We start from the raw sequence: 9,131 nt of genomic DNA on the forward strand, positions 1-9,131 counted from the left end.
CGGTCACATGTGCTATAATATTCATCCTTTCTAAATTTTCCAAATGCTCAGAGCATTAAGAAGGGAAAAGTATAGAATTGGATAAGACTAAAATGATTAAGCAATTGTCGAGGACTATCTAAGGCTCACCAAAGATTGGTTGCTCAGGGACAGTTGGAAGTATAGTGTTAAATTTTGGAAGGACCATATGGATATATTCTGAAAAGAGGTAGCTCTTGTTCAGATATGATAATCAAAATAGGAATATGGAAATTTTCCATATTGGGAGTTGGATATTAAGAATCTATGAGAAAGTTAGAAACTTTTATGCAAGAAGGATGTTCAAAGCAATGTACTTTGAATATGAGAGTTCGTTTCCATAGAGTTGATCTCCTTTGGAATCCTCTGTAATGACTGATGACAAGGTTTTGGTGACCTTGTGCATAATCATTACGAGAGGATCAGTGCATATAAGTTTAAAATCTAACAGTTTTTTTGGTAAATTGTAGGAATCAGGAATTCTTACATTTACAATAAGGATTTGGGATTGTGAAATGAGCATCATTGGAATCATGTTCAATTGATCTATTTCACAAAGTAAAGATCATAGACAAACATAGTGTGCATACTTGGAGTATGGCATAACTATTGTTTAGAAAAACAAAGTGTACGTGCTAGGAGCATGGGACGACTGTTGTTTTTGTTCAAGTATTAAGTTGATTATTTGAAACATTATACAATGAATAATGTGTAATCAATATGGTGATAAATAAAAGGTGGTTTTATTTATTCAAAAGGGTTCTGAGACCATATTGGATTCGATTATTATTGTGTTTCACTTTGCATGTTTTGACTTCCAGAATAGCTAGGTTATTCTTTCCGAATGACTAAGTTATTTAAACACTCCACAGTCGTTCATATGTTGGAAGTAGGTATGAATTAAGACTGTCATGAATCGAGTTTGTATATGGCTAAACGTGTTTAGACATAGCAATGGTTGCTACAACATTCATGAGTACTCATAAGTTATGAGTATTGGAATTAACCCACGCTCACTTGTATCACTTCATGGAATTTATCTCGAGTGATCGTGAAACGGTAATATCATATAAGTCTTCAAACCTAGAGATATGAGTTGTTACCTATGAGTTGGTTGTGCATTGATTGCACGTAAACGCATCAGTAACTTGATGTTATAAAACGTGCATTTGTGTATAATTCAACAAGTAGTAGAAACAAGTATATGAGTCGAAGTTTATCTGTTCCTTCTAGTCCTTGGAGGATTAGAAGCGATATCTGGGCCCCTCGATGATTTTGTTTTGACCTATGTACCGGGCCCGGTCAAAACCTAATTGATGTGTTCAATTTAGTTCTTTGTCAAACAAATCGGAAATCGAGAAACAAACTGCTGGACAATAAGTACGACGTTGTTCCATGTATTTATCCGGCTGATATCATGAGAACAGAGGATTATATGATCACTTATCTAAAATGGCGCTTCATAGTTCAACAGAGTTTTCGAGAGCTACGATTGCTGGTTGGTTCAAAACCCAACAAAGGTACCATGTGAACATCTGTGGTAGCTAGATGAAGGCGCTCAATCCATGATGAGCTACAAGTCCACCATCCAGCATCACTCTCATCTACTGTCAGCTCTAACTTCTATATAAGCCTATTATCCTGCTAAACAAAGTTATAAAATTATAAATAAACTTAAAGTTTACATGTAGATGAAAATTTTAAATTATATGAGTAATAATATGTCATTGATGATAAGAAACTGGTTTAACTAGTCCGCATGCATCTTCTTCAGTTTCGACCATGCAACAGCCCGATGGATCACATTTGGTTGTCAGGTACCAAACACACTGCTCACAAGAAGACTCTCAAGAATCTATATCTGAAAGAAACATGTATTAGAATATTATCAATCAAAAAAATATTAAATTGTTAATCATGTATTTTACCTTAAAAGCGTATTAAAATCCGTTTAAGGTGTACGTCAATTTTTGAGGTTTTTTAGCTTTTGGTTCCACCGGATGTATAATATTATCTAACGTAATGAATATAATGAGTAGCTGAGAGTACAGTTGATCCCAAATTATCCTCCCCTGTGGATATCTACAACATACAAAATTTCACAATTAAACCCAATAGAATTAGGGATTAGTATGTTTTATTAAAAAAGAATTAATGATTAGTGACGATTACTCTAACTTAATAACATGATGCATGTTAAACTCATCAAGGTTGGATAGGAAAGTGAAATACTCCTTTATCATAGGCTAACGAGGAAACCACCATTTGAAAACCTTCTTTAACATATATAAAATACATACACTGACATTATTCGCGTCCGATAAGTCTTTAAGCGAATTTTCAAACACATCAACCAAATGTTCTAATCTGACGAACACATTCTTTGCGACCATAGGAAATACACGGGATCGGAAGGTGGCACCCGAAACGAAGGCAGGAAAATAGTTACCAAACTTGAGGCCAGTGAAAAGAAAAAAAAAACATTTCTTCCTGAAAGACAGATCGTCACCCATGATCTCAAAAACCATTTCCTCTAGTTCTCTTCGAGGGATCATGATAACTTCGTGGCAAAACACATAATGTAGAAGTAAAGGATCTTCATCTGCCTCAGAAATATCTAACCACCTTCCACAACATGAATTCTGGAACATAGTCTTGGATGTCTTTCTGTCTCTGAATGCCGCAAAAATATCCAAAGCGAGTTTGGGTTTGCAAGTAAGTGTAATTGACGCATAAAAAATTTGGTGTTGCTGCAAATATAAAATGTGTTATAAGTTTAAATCTTATTCTAGAACGAAAAGTGATGAACATTCTAAACATGGTATTTTTTTTGTTCTTCGTGTTCCGGTCATGTTCCAGAATGTTCTTCATGTTTCGAACATGTTCCTCGCATTCCGGAATGTTATTTTTTGTTCTGTAATACTAATTTATGATGTATAATACCTTAATACAAATAATTAAACTAGTTTTGGGTTGGTCCTAATGTAATGTTAACATGTATTGCTACTTCCAAACGTGTTTTGTGCATTCTGGAAATGTTCTTTGTATTTCCGACTAACTTACTACATAAAATCTTAAAATTAAAATACTAAAAGTGTAAGAGTAAAAGACCTACCGGTAAAACAACCAGGTCATTATGATCGTGTTTCATATCTTTAGTCTGAAATGTTTAGTAGTGCCTAGAATGTTTTTATAAATCGAGATCCGAAATGTGTCAGAATAAACTCTGAAAATGATTTTCTGTCTTTTTAGTTCGAACTGGATATTCCTGAAGGGCTCTGATTGTCCGACCCAGCTACTTACTCCAAAATGTACTCCAGAGTGGCCTGTTCCGGAAACGTTGGTTATTTTATGAAAAAAAATATAGATGTTATTTTATTCACTGATACACCAAAAAATGGTTAGATTATTCAATTTTCCTTATTTTTTCTTTGTAATGTCATTTTTTATCAGGTTTCTTGTCAATATAATTTTGATCTTTAAAAAAATGTTTTTAAAAAGCTCTACAAGTATGAAAAGTCCAGACTTTTGATACAATACTTTTTTGTACAACTTCAACAGGTCTAAATTAAGTAATGGATGAAAAATGATTTTTTTTCTTAAACAGCAAATCTAACATACTCCTAAATTACTCCCGATACCACATATGTCCCGGACAGGACATGAACCCTCAACCTCAAGAAGAGAGGACAACACTTGGTACCCCTGATTTTGCAACTAATTTTATGTTTATGGACCAAGTTAGAGGTGCACTTCCGAATTGTTTTTTTAACCGCTTAAAAAAAACACATCGATATTTTTCATAATTGGTTCATTTATAACCGATACGGTTATAATTTGTATATCGGTTTTTCATCGGCTATCTTTATATTCTGTAGGCCGGTTTTTTTTCTAATAGGTTTTAACCGGAGTTTTTTTATAGCTGTGGACTAACCACATTTAAAAATCGGCCTTTTTAGCCTTTTTATAGCCCTTATTTACCGTTTTAGTGCACAAAAGATCATATTACCTATCTATCTATCTATATCATATCATATCATACTATAATTATAAATGAGACATTTTTCCTATCACCTCATGCATTTGAAACCCCCACACAAATTTCCAAGCACCTCATGCATTTGAAACCCTCACACCTTTTCACCTTCAGAGTAATTAATCACACATCATGAAAGGTTTATAACTTATATAATATGTTTAAAAACAATTAATGGATAGTCTAATATAAAAATGTCATTCTTTTTTAGTAGATACACAAATACAAATCACATACAAATTTCACAAAGAAAACAAATTTAAAGGTTTTGTGTTTGTTTGAGGGCTTTGGACCATTTTTCGAGCCATGTTATTATGTTAAAGTTTTTAATTTGTAAGTTTGTTATATACTAATTCTTTTTTTATATTTTTCTTGGTTTAAGTATTTTATTAAGACAATCATTGTATGTTGTGGTTGAAACTTTAATGTAAATTAGATTAGATTCATATTATCGATCATATGTTATGGAAAGTGATATAGATAATATTTAATTAAATTTGTATATATGTTTGTATGTTTGTGTTGTATCAAAGTAATAATTAATAAAAAAAACATGGATATGCAATATTATCCATAGTATCCATGTAAGTCTTTTTAAAATGCAAATTGTCTATAATATCACTTTATATTTTAGTATATGTTTAACATTTTAATTATAATAATAAGTTTCTTTTAAAAGTTTTTTTTCGTTTATTAATAATAATAAGTGGTTTTAAAACTAATGAACCATAATTATAAATAAAAAAATCAAATTATAAAAATCATGAATATGTCATATTATTCATGCAAGTCTCTTTTGAAACGCAAATTGTCTTATCTTATCGGTTTATTATTTAGTGTATGTTTCACATTTTAATAGTAATATTAAGTGGTTCTTAAAAGTTTTTTTTAACTTATTAATAGTAATAAGTGATTTAAAACTAAAGAACAATAATTTTAAATGATAATAACATCAATTTATAAATTACATAATGTTAACAACAAATAAATTGTATTTTAAATGAACATCATTATCGAAATTAGAAAATAATTGCATAAGTAAAAATTTAATTTAATCAATCATAACAATTGTTAAAAATAATTTTAAATGTATAATTATATTTAATTTTATTAATGATGAAGGTGTGTTGATGTCAATGAATAATATTGTTCAAAATATTATGTCAAAGTTAATGTCAATAACATAACCATTTTAAACATATATTCTTCAATATTTTAACAATATATTTTTAATCTACGTTGCGCAATGCACAGGAATTTGTCTAGGTTACTTATAAAATAGACATTATTACTTGCACCACATGCATTTGAAACCTCCATGACTTTTCAATTTTCATTCTAATAATTATTATAAATTGGTTAATAATGTTAAATTAATGTAAAAAGTAAATTCTAATCATAAATTAACTTAAGTACAATATTATAAAAATCACATTTTTGCTTTTATTTATTAAATTATGACTTTAACTTTTTAACATATTGTAGTTAACTTATTAGTTTAAATATGTTGTTGTATGTGAACACTTGTTATTTTAAAGTCACAACTTTTGTAGATTTTATGATTTTATACAAAATAGTTAAATTATTAATTTCAATATAATGTTAAACGGTTAACTTAAATCAAAATTTAAGTTAAAATTGAAAAAAATCAAGAGACTAATTTATAAATAGTTAAAAGTTATAAATTATAATGTTAAACCTAATATGTAATCCTAAATTAACAAAAAAAAACATAAAACTATTTTTATAATCATTAAGAATTTTCAAATAAGTAACTTAAAAATAACTTACAATAAGAATAGTTAAAACTAATATTATATAAAAAAATATAATTTTTTCTTTAAAAACAAAAATAATATTTATTGTTTTAAATAATTACAATCAAACAAACTAACAATATTCATCAAATAAATTTTAAAAAAGCTAAATTTCTGAAACCAAATTAAAATAATTAAGAGTTTCCAAATACTTTATTTTAAATAACTTACAACAACAATAGTTAACAGTAATATTATATGCAAAATTTATATTGTTACCTTTAAAAACAAAAACAATTTTTGAAGTTTTAAATAATTACAATGATATAAATTAAAATCTTTAGCAAATAAACTTTTTAAAATTAATTAATCATAACAAGAACTATAAATATAATTAAACCATATATTATATTTAATTTTATTCATGTGTAACATACAGGTGGAGCCCATTGAGACAATTGAGATTATAGAATTTTAAAAGATGTCCATATTATAATTCAAAACAAATAATGTTTATAACAATTTATTATAAAATTTATTATATAAGAGCTAACAACAACGTTATTGATATATTTAAAAAACATATATTTGTAAAGATTTTAAATATATTATTGTATTTTGCGCAACGCGTGAATATTCACCTAGTATACTTACAAATGATGCATTTTTCCAATCATCTCATGCATTTGAACCCCCCCCCCCCCCACAAATTTTCAAACACCTTATGCATTTGAAACCCCTACACATTTTCACATTCAAGGTTATTAATAACACGTCATACACTTTATATAACTGAAATTTTGTAGCTAGGAATGGAACTATGGATGGTAAATTTAGAGCATGACATGAATGAACAATTGATTTTGCTCGTACGTACTTTAATAAAATAATTTTGCATTATTTATAAGTATACATTATCATATCTATCTATATCTATATATCTATATATACTTATAAAAAAGACATTTTTACTTGCGGCACATGCATTTGAAACCTCCATGACTTGTCAATTTCTTTCTAATAATTATTATAAATTGGTTAATAATGTTAAACTCATGAAAAAACTAAATTCTAATCGTAAATTAAATTAACTAAACTAGAATATTAAAATACCATATTTTACTTCTATTTATAAAACTATGACTTTAACTTTTTAACATATTATAGTTAACTTATTAGTTTAGATATATTGTAGCATATGAACAATTGTCATTTTAAAGTCACAACTTTTGTATAGTTTATGATTTTTGCAAAATAGTTAAATTATTAATTTCAATATAATGTTATACAGTTAACTATTAAAATTTCAATCAAACTTAAAAAAAAAAAAATCAAGAGACTATTTTATAAATAGTTAAAAGTTATAAGTTATAGTGTTAAATCTAAATTGTAATCCTAAATTAACAAAAAAAAACATGAAAATATTTTTTTATAATGAGTAAGAATTTTCAAATAAGTATCTTAAAAATAACTTACAATAATAATAGTTAAATGTAATATTATATATAAAAAAATTATAATGTTATCTTAAAAATAAAAATAATATTTGTTGTTTTAAATAATTACAATCAAATAAATTAACAACAATCATCAAATAAATTTTAAAAAATTAAATTTCTGAAACCAAATTAAAATAATTAAGAGTTTCAAAATACGTTATTTAAAATAACTTACGACAAAAATAGTTAAAATTAACATTATTTACAAAAATTATATGGTTACATTTAAAAACAAAAACAATGTTTGATGTTTTAACAACAACTATTAATATCATTAAACCATATATTATTTTTAATTTTATTCATTAGTACCCTGCATGTAGAAGTCATTGAGACAATTAGGATTATAGAATTTTAAAAGATATCTACATTAGCATATAGAGATTTGAGATTCCCATGTTCAAGTAAGAACCATTTGAACTTAGGATCTAAATGTCTCTCCAAAGCTGCTTCAAAAACGTGATGTTATGACGAGAAACTACTTTCTTAAGGGTCTATAGAAGAAGGGTTTTCTCAACGAGCTCGGTGTAGTGCGAATCCAGAAGCACGAGTTTAAATTGATCTGGGTAGAGCCAAATTTGGTGTGTTGTTGAGGTGTCTCAATTGCATTGATGGATGCAGGTGGTATGAGATACAATATGAAGAAGAAGATCCCTAATGCACTGTAGATCTGAAAATCCATGGTGCTAATCTGTGAAAATATAAAGATTGAAGACAACAACAGGGGAATAGGAGGCTGCTTGTATGTATTAAGAGGCTGCCATAGGGAACACCTGATCGGTTGTATTGCAATTTAGAGCTAAGGGCAATATTGTCAATTTGGTTGTTGTTTTTAGCTTTAATGATTTTAAAATGGTAAGAAATATTATAAATCAATAAAAATTATAAAAAAAATAGATTTTGGTATATATGATATTAAAAAACATTAAGAATGACAAATATGACATTTAAAGTTTAGACGGGAAAAATATGATATTTAGCTGTTTAGCAAAAACATATACAAAATTTTGTCTTTAATTTATACCGATATAAACCGATAATAAATTATTATTTTCTTTTTGCACTTACAAACACCCTCAGCAGCCTAGGTTTGGGCCAACATAAAGCCCAAATCCCTTTATGTAGATAAGTCGACTGATTTGTACTTTTTTTTTTTTTACCTTCGAGAATTCACATTAAAAGGATTGATGTAGATAAATACAAAACCCACAACCTTCAAGGGTTAACCAAAATAACGGTTGAATGTTTTAACACGATAGCTATTGTGTAGCTGTCTTTAAATATCTATACCGCTTATGTATATCCATATCTTATAAAGAGTAAATTGCATAGTAATAATCCAAAATATGAGGGAATTTTGTTTTACTATTTATATATTTGAAATCGGTAATTTACTATTCAAATTTCAAAAGAACAATAAAATAAGACTTGACAGACCTTAACTGTGAGGATGTCTTATTTGGTATTTGGATTCGAATCCAATTCCAAACCCATTTATATGAAGTTGGTTCGATTTATTTGGACCGGTCTGATTTAAATGGATTATATTTTATGTTGGAAACCCAATTAAGACGAAATTAATTGAAATTGATCACGAGATCGGGTAAAAAAAATCAGAAAAAACTGTTGGAAACTCGAATAAAACTGGCTTCATGTTCAAACTGGCTACACCTTTCTACATATAAATCTCAAAACCAGTTTAGAAGCATCTTGGTTTTTCTTTATAAGACAAATAAATATTTTTTTGCCGGTTTTAAAACTAGTTAGAATTTAATAGATATCCAGTTTCCCACCTCTGAAAATGCCATTAAACAAAACACT

This window comes from Lactuca virosa, chromosome 3, assembly GCF_052849685.1.
Source record: "Lactuca virosa cultivar CGN04683 chromosome 3, Lactuca_virosa_CGN04683_v6, whole genome shotgun sequence".
Taxonomy (NCBI): domain Eukaryota; kingdom Viridiplantae; phylum Streptophyta; class Magnoliopsida; order Asterales; family Asteraceae; genus Lactuca; species Lactuca virosa.